The sequence below is a fragment of the Varroa jacobsoni genome, unplaced genomic scaffold, assembly GCF_002532875.2.
Source record: "Varroa jacobsoni isolate VJ856 unplaced genomic scaffold, vjacob_1.0 scaffold_1188, whole genome shotgun sequence".
NCBI classification, from domain to species: Eukaryota; Metazoa; Arthropoda; class Arachnida; order Mesostigmata; family Varroidae; genus Varroa; species Varroa jacobsoni.
In genome coordinates this window covers 77248-93470 of record NW_019214090.1, presented here as the reverse complement: position 1 = coordinate 93470, position 16223 = coordinate 77248, and the positions used below count along the sequence as shown (strand labels likewise).

At 42.1% G+C, this 16223-nt stretch overlaps 1 protein-coding gene across 4 annotated transcripts in view; it reads left to right on the top strand.

The window, feature by feature from the left end:
* The window catches only part of Shab (potassium voltage-gated channel shaker cognate b), a 117149-nt gene that overhangs the window by 37416 nt on the left and 63510 nt on the right, over positions 1 to 16223 (top strand). For 2 of the 4 annotated variants that reach the window (XM_022845698.2, XM_086971328.1), the window contains exons 3-5: positions 59 to 150; positions 2212 to 2347; positions 2565 to 2771. The exons of 1 other annotated variant lie outside the window; for it this stretch is intronic. The gene's annotated coding sequence lies outside the window, so the exon portion shown is untranslated. Of the gene's footprint in view, positions 1 to 58; positions 151 to 2211; positions 2348 to 2564; positions 2772 to 6422; positions 6535 to 16223 lie in introns of those variants that run through there. One more of the 4 variants, XM_022845702.2, reaches the window with a different exon arrangement.

Genomic DNA, 16223 nt, shown 5'->3' with positions numbered 1-16223 from the left:
GATACGAAGATTCCTTAAAATATATATTCACTTTAACATCGAAATTCTGTTATTTCAGGTAAGTGTGGACCGACGCCAGACATAATCAGATCCCCGTCGTACGTACGTCAATCCGCTACTCGTAGCTCGAATTTACGTAAGCGGAAAACGGTACGCGTTCTCGTTCGCGATAGAGCGAATCTGTCAAGCGCTTCTTCTGTCTACGGTTTTATGTCCTCTTCCTGTCTGTGTAGTAACAAAAATCAGTTAACCGCTATAGAGCTAGTGCAAAGTAGGGTCTTGATTGAAATTCACCACTGAAACAACTTTGTACTTGCATTGCACACCAAAAAAAAAGAGTCTTCCGGCCATTTCGTTGTAAAGCGGTTCCGGTCGTTAGAGTCTTACTCATACGCCAAGTAATCCGTTAGAAGGGTCCCGCTAGTTGGCATTGATTTTCCTCCATGTATTTTTGTGGAGATCAGTATCTTGAAACTATTTCATCAGCAGCAAGCCCGCCTCGTTCTGCTAGGTAAACATACAGACTGGCAGTCATATAACTCACTCGTCTTCTCTGTACATATTTGCACTTCGTTTACCTTCCGCCCGGCACCTGTACAGCTTCCTTTTATCGGGGAAACCCTTTTTCTTCTCAGGCCGCCTAGGTACTATAGTGCTATCTCGAAAAAAAGGTCAGATACCTTCTTTATATGCGGCTCCTGCCTCATTCACGGCCGGTGTGCCCTGTCTCCAAAGGCAACAGAAAAAACATCTTGATTACCGAAGACCATGTATATTGCCCCCCCCCCCCCCCCGAAACTCTCTCGTTGAAATGAAAATTCATGGCCACAAAAAAATTAACCGCATATAAGGGTCTTGCATGACTCTTGAGAACAAAACACAATCACATATTGTGAATAGGTGTGATATTGAAAACTCATTAATGCAAGCCGCTGGTTTGCATTGCCCCCAAAAATATATTGGACTGCTTCTAAGCCGAAATTGAACCTATCATATCTTAGAGTAATATTACCTAACTAAATACGCGCCGGTTTGATCGGCTATCTTCTACCAACTTTTTCTGCTGATACCGTGATCTTGCCTCTGTAACACTTCGAGAATTTCCGGGCAAAGAATTACTACCAGTGGATTTTACATCCCTAAAATTGAAACTAACTATTTACCATTCAAAGGGTCCCTCGAAAACCGGAACAGATACTGCCAGATCCGGGTTATGCAGCAAACGCAGTGGAAGTCCTTATTCGAATTCTGTCAATTTTTGACAGATGTATGTGGTCTGACACTGTGATGGTAAACGACGGCGTCTTTTCCGTTCACCTGTTCCGGTCAATTTTTTTCAATAACTTGTTACGATCTTGTTAGCTAATGCTAGTGGAAATTTGAGTAAATTATGGCAGCAATTTGTAGTGCACCGTTTGTCGTCAATCCCACCTAACACATAGCGTCGTGTTTTTTGCCGTCGGTCAGAACTCTGCTACAGGTTATGGAATACATTGCTATGGCTTGTTTTTATTTGTTCGTCAATGTCGCTTCTAATCCACCTTTCATCACCCTCCTGACCAATCGCTTTCGAAATAATATGATTTCATTGTATTTCGGCAGAGTTTTGCAGCTGGAAGTAATAGATACGCTCGAGTAAGATCTTCTGCGTCAATGAGAAAATCGAGATTTTTCTAGCCAGCTTTTTTCTAATTGGACGTTTAGTTTTTTAGCGTTGTTTATGGTCATCGAGATGCCTTGGTTGACTTTCGCAATAAGGTTACTAACTATTTCTTCAGTTGGTCGTCTGCGATGAAGAGCATCGGTTACACCGAATAAAAGCGACGACGCCGTCTTTCGATTGTTCTTTCCTATCATGCACCTTTACCGGACGTACCAGATTTTTTTTGCATTCGTATGGCGTCAGTCGTGATAAACTTGAAGTGTATCCGTGCACAGTTTTCACTCATCATCAAAGCACTTCAACGCCGATGTGAACGAATACGTCTTCAATACTGCCAAGTTTTAGCTTTAAGATACACCGACGCAAACACGACAGTACCCGTATTACTCGACATACGTGACATTAGCGCCATCTAGCCAGAAATACAGTCAATAGTTTTTTCGACCACTCACTAGTACCATAACACTACGTTGAGACCGATAAATCGATCGTAGACAAATCGACTAGATGAGCACGTATCAACTATAAGGGTTGGTTTTCAATTACAGAAAACCCATAAACCCTGAAAGTGGAATACATAATGAGACCACTCCACCTGCACCGCAAACAGAAATAGAGGCTATACACTAAATGTTCTTCTCTTCGTACGCGGACTGGCGTTCACTTCCAAATATATCATCTGAGGTATGAAGTTCTTGTAGAAGCTTCGTTCGCTTTTATATTATTACCCAAAGCGTCTTCAGTGATACCTATGTCATCGCACTATGTAATAGACCGCGGCAGAGAAACACTTAGTGCATTTTCCTTCGATACAAATTGATATAAGTTGTGGACAGCATCGTCTAACGGATCCTGTGGTTTCTAACATGAATGTCTTTCATTTCCACTAATGCATCCACAGCCGGAAAGCGGCTAACACGCAGACTGCGCCGATCCGATCGACTCCGTCTCCAGCCGGCTCCAGTGGGCAAGCGCGGCATTCACATTGTCCTCACTCTTCATTGACCATCTTCGCCAATGCCCCCCAATAGAAGTCGCCGTCCTCGGCTCTCTCAGTTGTTCAGCGTCAGTTGCTATTCCAGTCAGGGCAATAATGCCCATTGCAATGGTATGCTGCTTGTACTGTCCTTTGTTATGTATACTATAGATTGATGTCTTTCTATAACAGCTGATTTCGCGTTAACGGTAGCTGCAGAAGCCCCAGAGAAGCCTAGTCAGATTTATCCCGGCTATTCACAACAGGATTAGAATCTGTGGAAATGATAGACGAAAGGCTCACCTGCAACCCCCAGGGGAGAAGCTGCGCCGAGACTATCTTAGTGGTACCTTTGAATTACCTTGCTACTAGTGGTATGTAATAGAATAGAATCATAGTTTTTCTTCTTCGTTTTGAATCGAGTCATAGAAAGGTAGAACATAATGGAGCATCAATATCACGATAGATGAATTACCGAGCAAATATAATACGGTCATGTCCGAGGCGAGCGACTTCGAATAAAACTAAAAAACACCCACCCCATTTTTCTGCGTACGTGCGCGCATATCGAATTCATGAAAAGCTTTCTCGCTATTACGTAGAACGATGACAAATACTCCTTTGTCACAAGTTGGCTCAGCCATAAAACTGCAACCCTTCGAACTCTTTGTTAGCTCGAAAGAATAGTCTGTCAGCTTAGGTATATGAAAACGTTATCGAAAAGTGCGAGGCCAAGAAACGAAAGATTTACCCAAGGAAAGTTCCAGTCTTTTCTATGTATGATTGAACGCAGGACCGTATTTCAGTAGCAGTATTCAAAAACTATGTATAAGGTTCCACGAACGGGACAGTTTCGGTGAACCATTACAAGTGTTTCTGTAGTACTAACATGATAAATTTGGTCGTTGTGGTCAGAAGATTCTGGCTTAAATCCCATGCTATTGAAGCAAGTAGCACGATGCGACGTCTGGTGCCTGTAAACGAGACTTGCACATTAAGCCCTTAAAAAAAGTCAGTGCTCGGCGAAGGGAATTGTTCAGCATCTCGCAGCCCTCCAATAGGATTAACAAATACAAAAACAAATGAGGAATACTTTCATTGTGTATATTTAAAGTATCGTTCATTTTTCCTGACATTACTCCTCCTCTGTAAAGGGAATAGAATTAGAAATAAGCAAGCCTTTCTCCCATACGAGTTAGTTTGAATACCTTTGGTTATACGCTTGTTAGAGAAGCTTGAGGGAAGCCCGCAAAATATCCATGGCTAGAGATGTCGATCGAAGTCGTACGATTATAAAGCGGTACGGCTTCCATTTAGAAACCTTACTTCGTTGACGCCTTCAGTGTTATCACGTAGACTAAAGCCCTGGCTGGCATTCGATTAATTAAGATGTCGACCTAGACAAATTATCGTTAAGGCGGAATCAGTAAAATCTTTTGTTCTAATCAATTCACCATAGCATCGAGGAGGCACGTTAGGACGAGTCGTTACAAGAGCAACGCCGCTTCCGTATCATTTTGTCTTTTGCCCTTACGTCAAATTGTAAAAATGAATCTTCTGTATTATACGATGCTTGCGGTGGGTTGCATGTGTGAATGTATGGAGATGCTATATGATAAATTCTCGATGTTATAGGCGAGATACTACTGAGGATTTATTCCAGTGTTGCGACTATAAAGGTTACCAATAGGTCCTTCTGCAGGCATATCTTTCATCGGATTTGTGTTCAGCTGTTTTCCTGTACGATTTATTAACAAACAGACCCTAGACAGAGAACAGTATACTCGACGAGAGCATTTGAATTAACCGTAAGCGTAACTTTTTTGTAGCAGCAAAATGAGAATATAAATCCAGCTAGGATGGGTACTGTGTTTTTTCTACTTGCACTTTGAAGAGCAATCTGATTTTCGTTCTTAGAAGAATTTGGCATCTATGCCGTACGTATCTGACCCACCGTAAACAATACGCAGCTACAACATTATACTGATAGAGTGTCCTTAACTGACAAATTCCGCTCGCTTAGTCTATTATCTCAAATAATTTATGTATATATATATATATATATATATATATATATATATATATGCAGATACTTTACACACCAGGCTAGATGAAGAAATGCCACCAAATATGCGCTCCTTCCATACAACCCTTTGACGCATATATTTCCTACCGGCCGTTCCGCACCGGTTCACACATTTCTAACTGTTCCCTTGATGCATCTGTGAACATGTGACAAATGCCGGTAATTCTGCACAAGCTTACGCTCAGGCCAGCCGAACTCCTTTTCCTCACCTGCTTTCCCCTCGCCTATTCCAACTCTGTCACTTTAACGTTGGACATCGGCCAGTCTTGATAAAAATAGTTCTACTTCAATCTTCAAGGAAAAGACGTTCACCCACCGTTAAGGAACCCCCTGTGACGCTGCTTAAACGCTAGAGCTAGCTCTACCTACATCTCTTCCGCCTTAAGGCTTAATCTACTCCTTCAAGAGGCGAACCGACCACTAGCTGTTACTTGCTCAGCATCGACCCTTTTTAAATAGGTCTCTTTTGGCATCGATTTCTGCTAACGGATGGAGACAGGGCAAAGGCAGTGGAGCCGGTAATGGAGCCACAAGTGATTGCATGGCGGGAGAAGCAAAGCCATCAAATCGAGAGAAAATAAATCAGAGAGCGTGAGTTAAGAGCATCCCATGCGTTAGGTCGGTCTAGGTCCCTGCCCAGCTGGGAGCGGCCTGTAGGTCGTTTAGGTGTTTGGGGGTAGCCAGTGCCAGTGATATCAACAAAGGAGAACTGGAATGTGTTGCGACCAAAGCCATAAAGACAACGAATGGTAGGCAAAGCTCGGAAAAGCTCTGTTCAATGAGGAACTCTGGGTGATAGAAGAAAAAAAAAGAGTAGAGCAGTGAGTCATGTTGAACCTAGGTAGACAACGCTGTGTTGAGCAACACGTTTGCGCATGCGTCAGAAGTATAGCTAATGATTTTCGTATTGTACATGTAGGCGTCCTAATCATACTTGCCATAAGCGTTAGCAGACCTGCCAGAATCATGCGCACATAGCGCGACGTACTACCAATACTAGTGGAAGAGCTCGGTCTCGGTTTGTATCAAGGCGCTGAGCTAACGTGAACCATGCGAGTGTTGGACGAAGCAAACATCAAGTGTTTAACTTACTTATTGAATCCTTCGTTTGTGTTCGAATTCGTGTTTATAACTTTAATTTATTATCGCAGGGTTAGGCAAGAGCCGGATGGCATACCGGGAGTTGGGACATAAACACCATCTGATCTGGCCGAGCTCTATCCAAATTAGATGACGTATATTTTAGCTTACTTTGAGTGCTAATCTTTTTGAGTCCACGGTAATAAATAGCCGACTGTTATTACGGGTTGTTAGAACACCGATTATGGCTAGAATAACAACGAATTTAAGAGTGATATTCTCAACTCTCTCGTTCAGCCAGCAGATCACAAGTCAGACACAAAAGCAGACAGCCCGTACGTTCTAACGACGGCTCGAAATTTGGTAAAACTAACCTTCTATTATCAAAATAGAATTACGTTTAGAGATGATACGGATATTATTGGAAGGCTACTTTTGACCTCTTTCCACCCGCTTTGTTTCACCGTATTTGTCAGTTCAATGAATTCGTCAGTCTTGTTGGCGACGATGGCGTTAATAGGTTCAACGCGATACCATTTTGCCTGATATAGAACCCCTTATCTACGCATCAGAGATGGTATACCGGTGAACGTCTGCGCAAGCTGTTCAGAGGTTGAATCGAGTGCCGTTTTGTACCGTACGTGAACAACCTACGTAAGAATCGATCTTTCTCACTTCTGGGTGGCCATAGCCGAACCAATGCCTTTAGGCCAGCTCATCAAAGACCAGGTGAACGTGTAAACGCGAAAATTACTCTCGTAATGACTTTTGCTAATTGCACACGATTAACATAACTTAGCTAGCTAACAGGACATCACACTAATAATAGACGTACCACGCCGGCATAAAACGGACCACGTTTTCCGGATAGTGTTGCTAGTACTTACTGATTACGCTTTTTTTTACGGGCGACCCTCGTTGGCTTTACTCTGCCATTTCGTAACAAGCCAATCTACTGATCCCACAGCCGAATATACGTCGATTAGCTGCGATGAAATCACTTTAGCATCGCCCAAAACGCTGAAGTCAGATGGTAGTGATAGATTTTTCAATGCATTAAGATGTGTGCAGCGCATGTATGGCATTCAGTGTGACAGTGCCACGCCTTGCAGTTCAGGCCTGTCAGGCGATTGGCAGGGCAATAGCACATTATGTATTCAAAGTTAGTTTCCTTAGGTAGCCCTCATATCCCGGCCGTAGCTTAAATCTGAGAGTCAGTCAGACTGAGTGCCGACAGACCTAGTTGGCTGTTGAATCTGACGCTCGGCCTGTGCAAGTTTGATCAAAAGACTCTAGTCAACCTGCACGACTCCGTCGTGAAACTGATAACGAGAATCTATAAGATTAAAAGTATCTTCGAACAACTAGATCAACCGTTTAACTAGAAATAGTGCGATGCGCGAAGAAGCGCGTTCTCCCGAAAGAACTTAGGTCGGCCGACCTATTGCGACATTATCACTAACTATATATATATATATATATATATATCGATATAGGTAGGTGCATTTGTTTTAGCTCACATTACCCCCGGCACCCCTCAATGGGGCTCAGTCCACACGGGTTACGATTGATATCGTGATGAGTGTTCGCGGGTTGATATGCTGCCACAGCAGGCCGATGCCGTTTATTTGGTCTGCTGTTGTGCTGCTGACCATAGTCAAATGTATCAAAAATCGACAAGGCTGATAAACCTGAAAGCTATCTAAACAACATCCTTTCAAGTAGAGATGTTTGTCTGTTAACGAGAGATAAACAAGATGACGATGATTATAACAGACCACCATATGCTTTTATTCGTCCTCCGTTTACGACGGGGAAAACGTCGATGATGCAATGTAAATAGACGATTATGGCGTGCTCGGCCTGTTGTTATCGGCCTGGCCAATAATATAGGGTTTTGCTAAGCAGTTGCTTTTTGATACTGTTCCCACTGCCTTTTCACCCCTGCTGCTACTCTCATTGTCGTTGTTGTTGTTGCTTTTCTTCTGTTGCAGACACCCAAAAGCCCCGGTGTGGTACTAATGCCTATTTGTTTTACAGTGGAAAATCAGCATTATTGCAGGTTATTACCTGCCAGATGTTTATATCTAATCTTGTTTTGCTCACTGGCGTAAGTGCGTGTCTTATGGAATGATTCATTATTATTGTATGAAATACTAATGAATCAGGAGATGATTATTTTTTGTTGCCAAGTAGTTCGACATAACACCAACAACGAATGCCCCTTTGACAGTAAATAACAATGGTTAACGCGTAAAATATCCAAAACCGGGTTCCGCTAAAGTTGCCACAGCGGTAATTGTCTACCCCTATAGAAACAGGCCTAATTAACTTGAAAACATGCGGTATAATTATATGAATTTTGGCAATTACTAACAATCGTGCTAGCCGTTGACAGTATAGGTCCGAATTAACGGTTTTGCTTGGCCGCCTCGACTCATAGAGCGCTATTATTATCCAGCTTCACGAAATCAATAACATCATTTGTCGGCGTGGAGTTTTATACAGACTGCGTATTTTTTTCCTTTTTCTTTTTTTATTTGCAAATTATTGTCGTATGTGATCCTCTTTTCAACAGCCGTGATTTTTGTTCTTCAAACCGTGTAATGGTGAATGTGTGTTCCGTGGAGATGTCGTTTCCAGAACGAAAGCGATAAAGCTATACTGGGGTCGTTTCGGCCAATATCGTATCTTAGCCATAAATAATAGCTCACATTTTCTACGGGTTTGAGGACCGTTTGACTTCATTATAATATACGCGTAAAATGCAGTGAGTTTTTACAGACACTTCAGTGATCTTCAAGCTGCTTCATCATAACTAAACGAAGGCAGTTTAGTACAATGAATAATTATCATGTAACGCTGATCCGACACAAGTTACGTAGCTCGAAATGTGAAGCCATTTAGCTAGAGAAAGATTTTTGAACCAGTATATATAGTTTGTGGCAGTATCTATTTTTTTTTCTGACTTTCTGGCATAGAGCGGCAAGGGTTGATGGGTAAGAGTTGGTGTTTAGATTGAGGCAAATGATATCCAACATCGCAAATAGCACGCGTATTATTTTAACTAACTAGAACCGCGCGTATAGGTTGGTACGTAACTATAATCACTAAGTTTATGTAATCGAATTATTTGCCATCGTTGATTGCCCCATGGCTAACCCATCTGAAGTAAACAATTACGCTCGTACGTTCCGTGAAGTCAACGTGTTTAATGCACATATTTTAAAATCTACTTGCCTCTTCCCAAACTATTAGCTCAATGATCCTTTCCTGTTTATTTTTTCCGTTATTTTTCCATGCACAATCCGTACTTGTTCGGTGGTACATGAAGACAGGGACAACGGTCGAACCGACGTTGTCTGCTGTTTTTTTTTTTTGCTATGTTTTACAGCTGGCAGTTAGACCAATAAGAATTACCTTAAATGACTGGCTTTCCAGACGAAAAGAGTCGCATATATACGCCCTGTTTCAAATACATGGCACTACGAGTCCTTAGATTTAGCAGGCAAACACGTTAACCATTATGTTATCACGCGTATAGTGATATTTTTATTTATACTTTTTTATTCAACTTTTTTTTTATTTAATTTAATACATTTATATATTAGCTACTACCTGAATTTGAATGTGCCATTGTCACGGTCATTAGAAAACAGTAAACTGGATTCCACCCTTCTGCTATCTCTAAAGCTGGCGCAATGATTGCTTTAACCTATCTGTGTCGTCACTCTTACTGTTTTCCGTTGCTGCAGAATAACAGAGTAAGTCCAAATATGCTAAGCTCCGCTCTCAGGAAGTACACCGTATGATCGTACCGATTACGTTTGACGTTCGATCAGCAATCAGCGAGCATTTGGCGCAAGCGTCATCGCTGTTCTTCGAGACTAAACTACCAAATACATCTGCAATCTCTGTCGTCTGTTCGAATCATATTTACATGATATATACTTCGTACATTTTTCATACAGGGACAGGGAAAGGGTAGTTTTAGCTAGCCATTTTATTAACGAAGGACTGCTCCCCTTGACGGACGATAGGTGATCCTTTGTTGGCCAACTACGTCATATCTTCGCAGCGTAGAACGTTGGCTATGGAGGAAGAAGCAGACGAAAACTCTTGCAAGGCAAATACCCCGTAGAAGGAGTATGGGAAGTAAGCTTTGCAGAACGGTTTTTTCATGGGTCCCTTCGCCTGAGGATGACAGCACTAGTGCTGGTGATAGCTTTCTGTCCACAACAAACACAGCGACAGCCACCCCCCTTAGTCGCGCTGTCCTGTAGCATCCTAATGTCTTGGATCGACGGATAGGGTAGGGACACTCAGCGGTACCTTCTTCTCGGCCCCTTTGTCGTAATATTGAACTATTCCTATGGTCTTGACTGTACGATGTATGGAAACATAGGCGTCCTAGACCAGGTGTATGGCTAGGTCTGGCATCAAAGATTTCTATACCTTACCTGACATAGAGCCGTTGCCTGAATGGCAGGTAGGGTACAGAAGGTAAGGAACGAAGAGGAGGTCCATCCCCATGCAGGGCGAATCTATGAGGCTGCTGCTGCTGCTCCCCGAGGATACGAGAAAGAAGCGTGGAGACATTACTGCCTCCATATGTTTTCTACCCGAGTGGTTGTCGTGGACACATCAACGGACTACGGACGAGAAAAAGCCTTAGAAAATGGTTAACTTAAATGACAGACGGGTTGCCTTGTAGCCGTAAGCTCAATATGGACCCATATTTATTGACAGGTCCCCATAAAGACACAGCAACACACAACTGGGACATCAGAGTAAAATTAAGACGACATGAGTAGTACATATCAGCGAGGAATGAGCACGGGTAGAATAATACCTAGGCGGGGCTCTTTCGGGCGAAGTCGCCAACGGCTGTGGGCAGTAAAGTGTTGTCAAAGCAATACGAATGTACGTCTTTGCGGGAAGGTGAAAACCCGATGATTATCGCAGGTCGAGGATAGTTCAGAGAATATCATCAGGTCACAGCGGAGACAAGAGATGGACTCCGACGAAAGTAAACATAAAGTGGGCACGTACAGACATAAGCTCCGGAGTGGATCCGCCTGTAGTAGTTTTCGCTTAGGCTATCGTCCGTGCTCTTGATGCTGCTGCTGTTGATGGGTGGAGCCACGCCATGGACCGGGACTACGGTCTTTTGCTAGTTACTTTTGAAGGCCGCTAGTGCTAACTTTTTCACTAACTGCAGGATTTTGTCGTTCGTATAAGAAATTGTCTTGGTAACGTCTCGGTTTCAGGCAAGCGTTGCGTATGGCAATAATTGCATAAGAGTACGCTAATATATAATATAACGTGCTATATTAAATGTTTCTGTTATTGTGTTTGCTTGCGTTTCAAATTATTAAGCTTCAAACTTGTTGTTAGCCCAACGAATTTTTATGCTAGTGACATTCATATGACAAATATTTGCCCTCCGCGCTTAGTTCCAAACATCATTCAGACGAAGCTTTTAAATGCCTCCAAAACGAAGCTTCCTGAAGAAGCTTAGGTTAATCATTTAAACGAGATACGTTCACTTGTTATTCGAATTAGTAAGAGTTATGATAAAAAAATCTTTCACTGCTAAGTAATTTAAAATTATGTCTAGGCATCCTGAAGCTACTTCGCCTGAAGCGTGAAAAGGGGTAGAAGGTTAGCTTGCCGTATCTGTTGGGGAACATGTGGCTCGTGATAAACGAAATAAATCCTCAGTTAAACGTGAGTCAAGAATGGATGTGATTACGGAAGGATCCTAATTCGTAATTACTGTGATGAGACAGTCCTGCAAATCATTTTCACAGGCGTGTTCTTCCTAAGTTAATAAAGGGTAGTTTCAAAATAGCCTTTGAAGTTAACCTACACTTAAAGCACTAGTGATACGGCAAAAACACATCGTTTGAGGATAGGCGTATAGTACTTCCGCAAAAAAAAGAAACTTGAAGCTTAAACTTTAAATAGTTATCGTTCAATTCATATGTGTGGCAAATTTTTGTTCCTCTCGACTTCAGGAAACGTCCTGCAGTGACGATCTGCGTTATGCATGAAGGAGGAAGCCGTTAATATATTATAATAAAACTTTGAGCTTAATTTCTTTATAGTTACAGTGGCGCATTACGCCGCAGATTACCGGTCACGATATTATATTATCTTTGTATTACACAATACAATATTATAATTAAAACGGAATTGTATTTTGTAAGAAAAGCATTAAATAAAGTCATCATTATAAAAACGTGATATCAAGATCAAGGTAAAATTTTAAATTCTAAATCTAGTGGTACATTTTACTAATGCTTCCTGCAACAACATAAGCTACAAGACGAGTACAGCCAGCGTTTAAATCAATATCACATCATCCGCTTTCCATTTGTTTGTAACGACCACCTGGACAGAAACAGCCGCTCGCAATAGTTGGTCCCGTCTGAAACAAAACTGTCGCTTTGTCCTTCTACTTCAAAAATTTGTCTGCTTTCATAGACCCCCTTCGTTTTTCCAGCCAGCTGTCTTCTCATTTGTGCTAGACTTTCATAACTGTGTTAGTTTACAGCAGATGAATCTCTGGTGTTTAGATGTACCTAGTTACGCTGACCACGACTTAACGCCGAAGACTCTCTTCATATTATTCATTTACGGCTAAAAAGTTATCGAACGGTGAGATGAAGGGTGGAAACCTGGCTGCCCCCAGGCTGGCCTCTTTTGCCGAACTAGTACAACTGCAGGTGCTACTACGATTACAACGTATAATTAATCTTTCATTGCTTTCACCGAGGTAGATAAAGGGCCTCATTTTTCTTCGATTTTATCGCCTCGTCACGTTCTTCAGTTGACTCTATATCTGGTAGCCTCTTACGCTTGGTGCTATTGACGCCGCTTGTTGTGCTCTAACGTGAACAACCTTTGTTTCTAACAGTATTATTTCCGCAGTACTGGCTAGTTAGTTCTAGGGTCCTTTGCTAATAGATGCTTTGTTTAGGATTTCACGTGATCGTTTGTGTGGCTTTTCCCAAGGTTGTATGCAGGTTGGGTTGAACGATGCGTAGTCATATAAGTTAGAAATAGGAAAAGAAAGAGCGTGCTGTAATTTAAGGGAAGATTCCGAATGTCAGAAAGGGATCTGAATATTACCTTCTTTTGCTGGTCAACCGAATTCCTTCGATTTCGACAGAGCTTCTTTACTCTCATTCTAGTTGTTATTGCTACTCCTGTTGTTCCTTGCGTGATGGTGAAAACTGCTCTGGAGCTCTCATCCAGAGCGCAGTAGTTTCATTAAATTCGAAAAAAAAACCGACTAGATTCAGTGTGCTTAGGTTCTAACGTGAGGCTGGAGATGCTTTATCTGTTGGCTTCTGCAATAGGCTCCCGAATAGGTTGAACTGGTGCACTTGCGTTCTTTATGGGGTTCCACAATTCCTATTACGGCAAATACTATTATTTCTATGCGATTAGAAATTACATGGTAAGTTTGCTTGGAAATTGCTAGCGCATAACTGTTTGACTCACGACGGAGACACGTTAGCGATCGTGCATCTACAGCTATGTAATGCTTCGCTTTACGTTAAACTTCGAGCGGATAGATGGGAGTCGTTAAAAGCCATGATGTCAATTATTCAAGAAGAGAGCAGAGTTTTCATCTGGTACTGTTTTTAAAGCAGCTGGTCCAACGGCGACTAAACCTCGTCTTAGCGCCCTCAGACTTCGCCAAATCTTCATGCTCCCCAGCCCACGTTCTCTTTAACTGTTCCGCTTTCATCTCCCATACGCGATATTCTTTCCTCGAGGAAAAGCTCGCGTGAGCAACCAATTGCTTGAACGTCTCAACAAAGACGAGCAGACAGTGTATACCGCCAGCAAATACCGAAAGTTTACGGCACGAAAAATATAGAAGGACAAACAGACAGATTGGAAGAGAGCGAAGGGAAGGAGGGAGCGCGAGAGAGGGGGAAGGGGCAAGTACGACGCAAGTGAGAGCAATGCTATAACAACACGGATCGGGCAAACTAAGCACGATGTGAGAAAAACAATGGCTTCTTTACGTTGACTGTTAGTCCAATGTTGTTTTATTCCTAATAGCCATCAGCACCGTTACGGCTAGAATAATGAATCCCCTAATTACTATATACGTCTGCTGGTAGAGTGCCAGTAGCGGCAGTGCGGATCTCTCGGGACATCGTTTACACAGCAAATCATATTTACATCTCTCCATAGTATTGCAGTAGATAATTGCTCATTCCAAACAAATGCCCCGTCTTGGCATGAAATATAATTAGCCTTTGTAAGGAAGAAATCTACTTAACAAAATGCTCTACATGCGGGCAAGGGGCACCGATAGGTAGATGTAGGCTTAAGGGGGGTAAAAAATTTTATTGATATACGAAATCAAACGATGAAAATTGGTTCTTTTGTAACAACCAACCCTTGTCTACTTTAACCAAATAACAGGTCAAATAAAAAAAAGAAAAGCTAAACAGTAAATAAATCTCGTACGTTTATACGCAGAGCAAATTTCATTGATTTCCTTTGAAAATTGCCTTACTTCTTCTCCACCGTAATCTTGATCGTTTACCTTCGTGTCTTATCCGGAGCAGGGTGGAGTGTCTCCCCCATAAGAGCTTGGAACGACTCGTTCGCTACTGTTTTCCACGCTCCCATCTGTTTCGTTAATACCAGATGGTGGAATGGCGAAAGGCCGTCGCTGAAAGCTCCGAACAAAACCTTTTGATTCACTGATCTTTCTTCGATACCAACATCCTGGCGAGTCATCTTACTTTGCTTTTTCTCCTGCCTTGTCCTTCTTTGGGATTACCTTGCTGACGTATACAGCTTCATTTGAAAGCCACACCCCGAGGTTTTAAAGGGAACGGTCGAAAAGAAGCGAGGATAGCAGACTGCAGCCGACTTTTATGGACTCAAAGAATAAACAAACAGTGGAGGCTGTGCGTGTGCTGTGATGAACGATGAGCAACAGGTGGAATTGATTTAACAGGTGGAAATAGGGAATCTGTTTTCCAGTTGCGTGTTGTAGTAATAAGAAGTGAATTGAAAGGAACGGCCGCTAAAAACATCGGAAAAAAAAAATGTTCTCAAGCGCGAACAGTGTTATCTAGCATCGGAAAAGGTCCTTTGTCACTTATGTCTAGGTGAACGGCGAGGCATTCGTGTGATGCTAAAGGTTTTGCGACCAGGCGAAGAAACATTTCCATGTACCGCCATAACCTTGAATACACATACTTGCTGGGTCTGTTGTATTAGTTACTCTTCTGTGTTGATATGAAATGAGTTGCCAGTTAACAATTAGTAGAAGTTGAGGAAACTTCGTTTTAAGCAACACTCATAAAACGAATTGCTATAGATTGTTTGGTTTACAGCACTATAGATCCGCCGGCTAAATTTAGTCTATCCAAATCGCTTGTTCCTGGCGTTTTAAAATGTTTGTCATTTTAGATACGTTTGAGCGTAGACAACCTGTTAATGACATAGTAATAAAGCAACAAAACTATAAAGCAAAAACAATAAAATATATAGTATGTTTGATTTGTTCGCTGTCTTTTAATCTTCGAGGAGACGTCATTACTGGCGAGGAGTCGCTCTTCGAAGCATTGCAATGGTAACGTTAACTGCTGAGACAGCAAGGCGCTTTTCATCCCTAACAATGTACCTTAGAACCCTTAAACGTTCTCGGATCATTCCGAAAATTATGGAACAATCAGGTACGATGGTGATAGATTGCTAACCAGTAAAAGCTAATTTAAAAAGATACATTAAGGAGTGTTTTGGAAATTCAACTATACAATGATCTTCAAAAATTATCATTCTGAACGACAACTAGTATATTGCGACACAAAGATTAGACCGCGACGTCTCAAGTCGCGCATATTATAACTCATAAATAATAGTTTCGGCTAATTTCCCGTGTAAGATGCTGCAATGATTGACGACAGAACGAAAATTTTTCAACCGGGGGTAGACATGCTTCGTTTCACGCCAGAAGGTATTAATAGTCCGAAAAAAACATGAAACTTTTCTTTTCGTGTAGCAACCGTACACTAACAGGCTATTTGCGAGTAGAAACAGCTGGGGGAAATAGGCCTAAGGTTGGCTATACCTCAGTCGTAAGTCTGTCAGCCAAGCCAAATGAAGGATCGACTCAGGACGAGGAGGTGATCGCTCACGAGGTGTCGAAGGATTAGTGAATTGAAGGTTGGCCGTGAAATCGCACTTTTGGTGCTTTATGCTACTTTGTGAGGTTTGTGGGTGTAACCAACGCTTCGCTCTTTCCGTGAATCGACCCCGTCCATATCAATGCCTTGTCGCACAGTTGTCTCGCAGGGTTCTTCATTTGTGCCCGACCACACGGATCCTAGCCGGAAAGAACAAGTCGATTTGAGTTCCATGTTCTTTTTACAGTA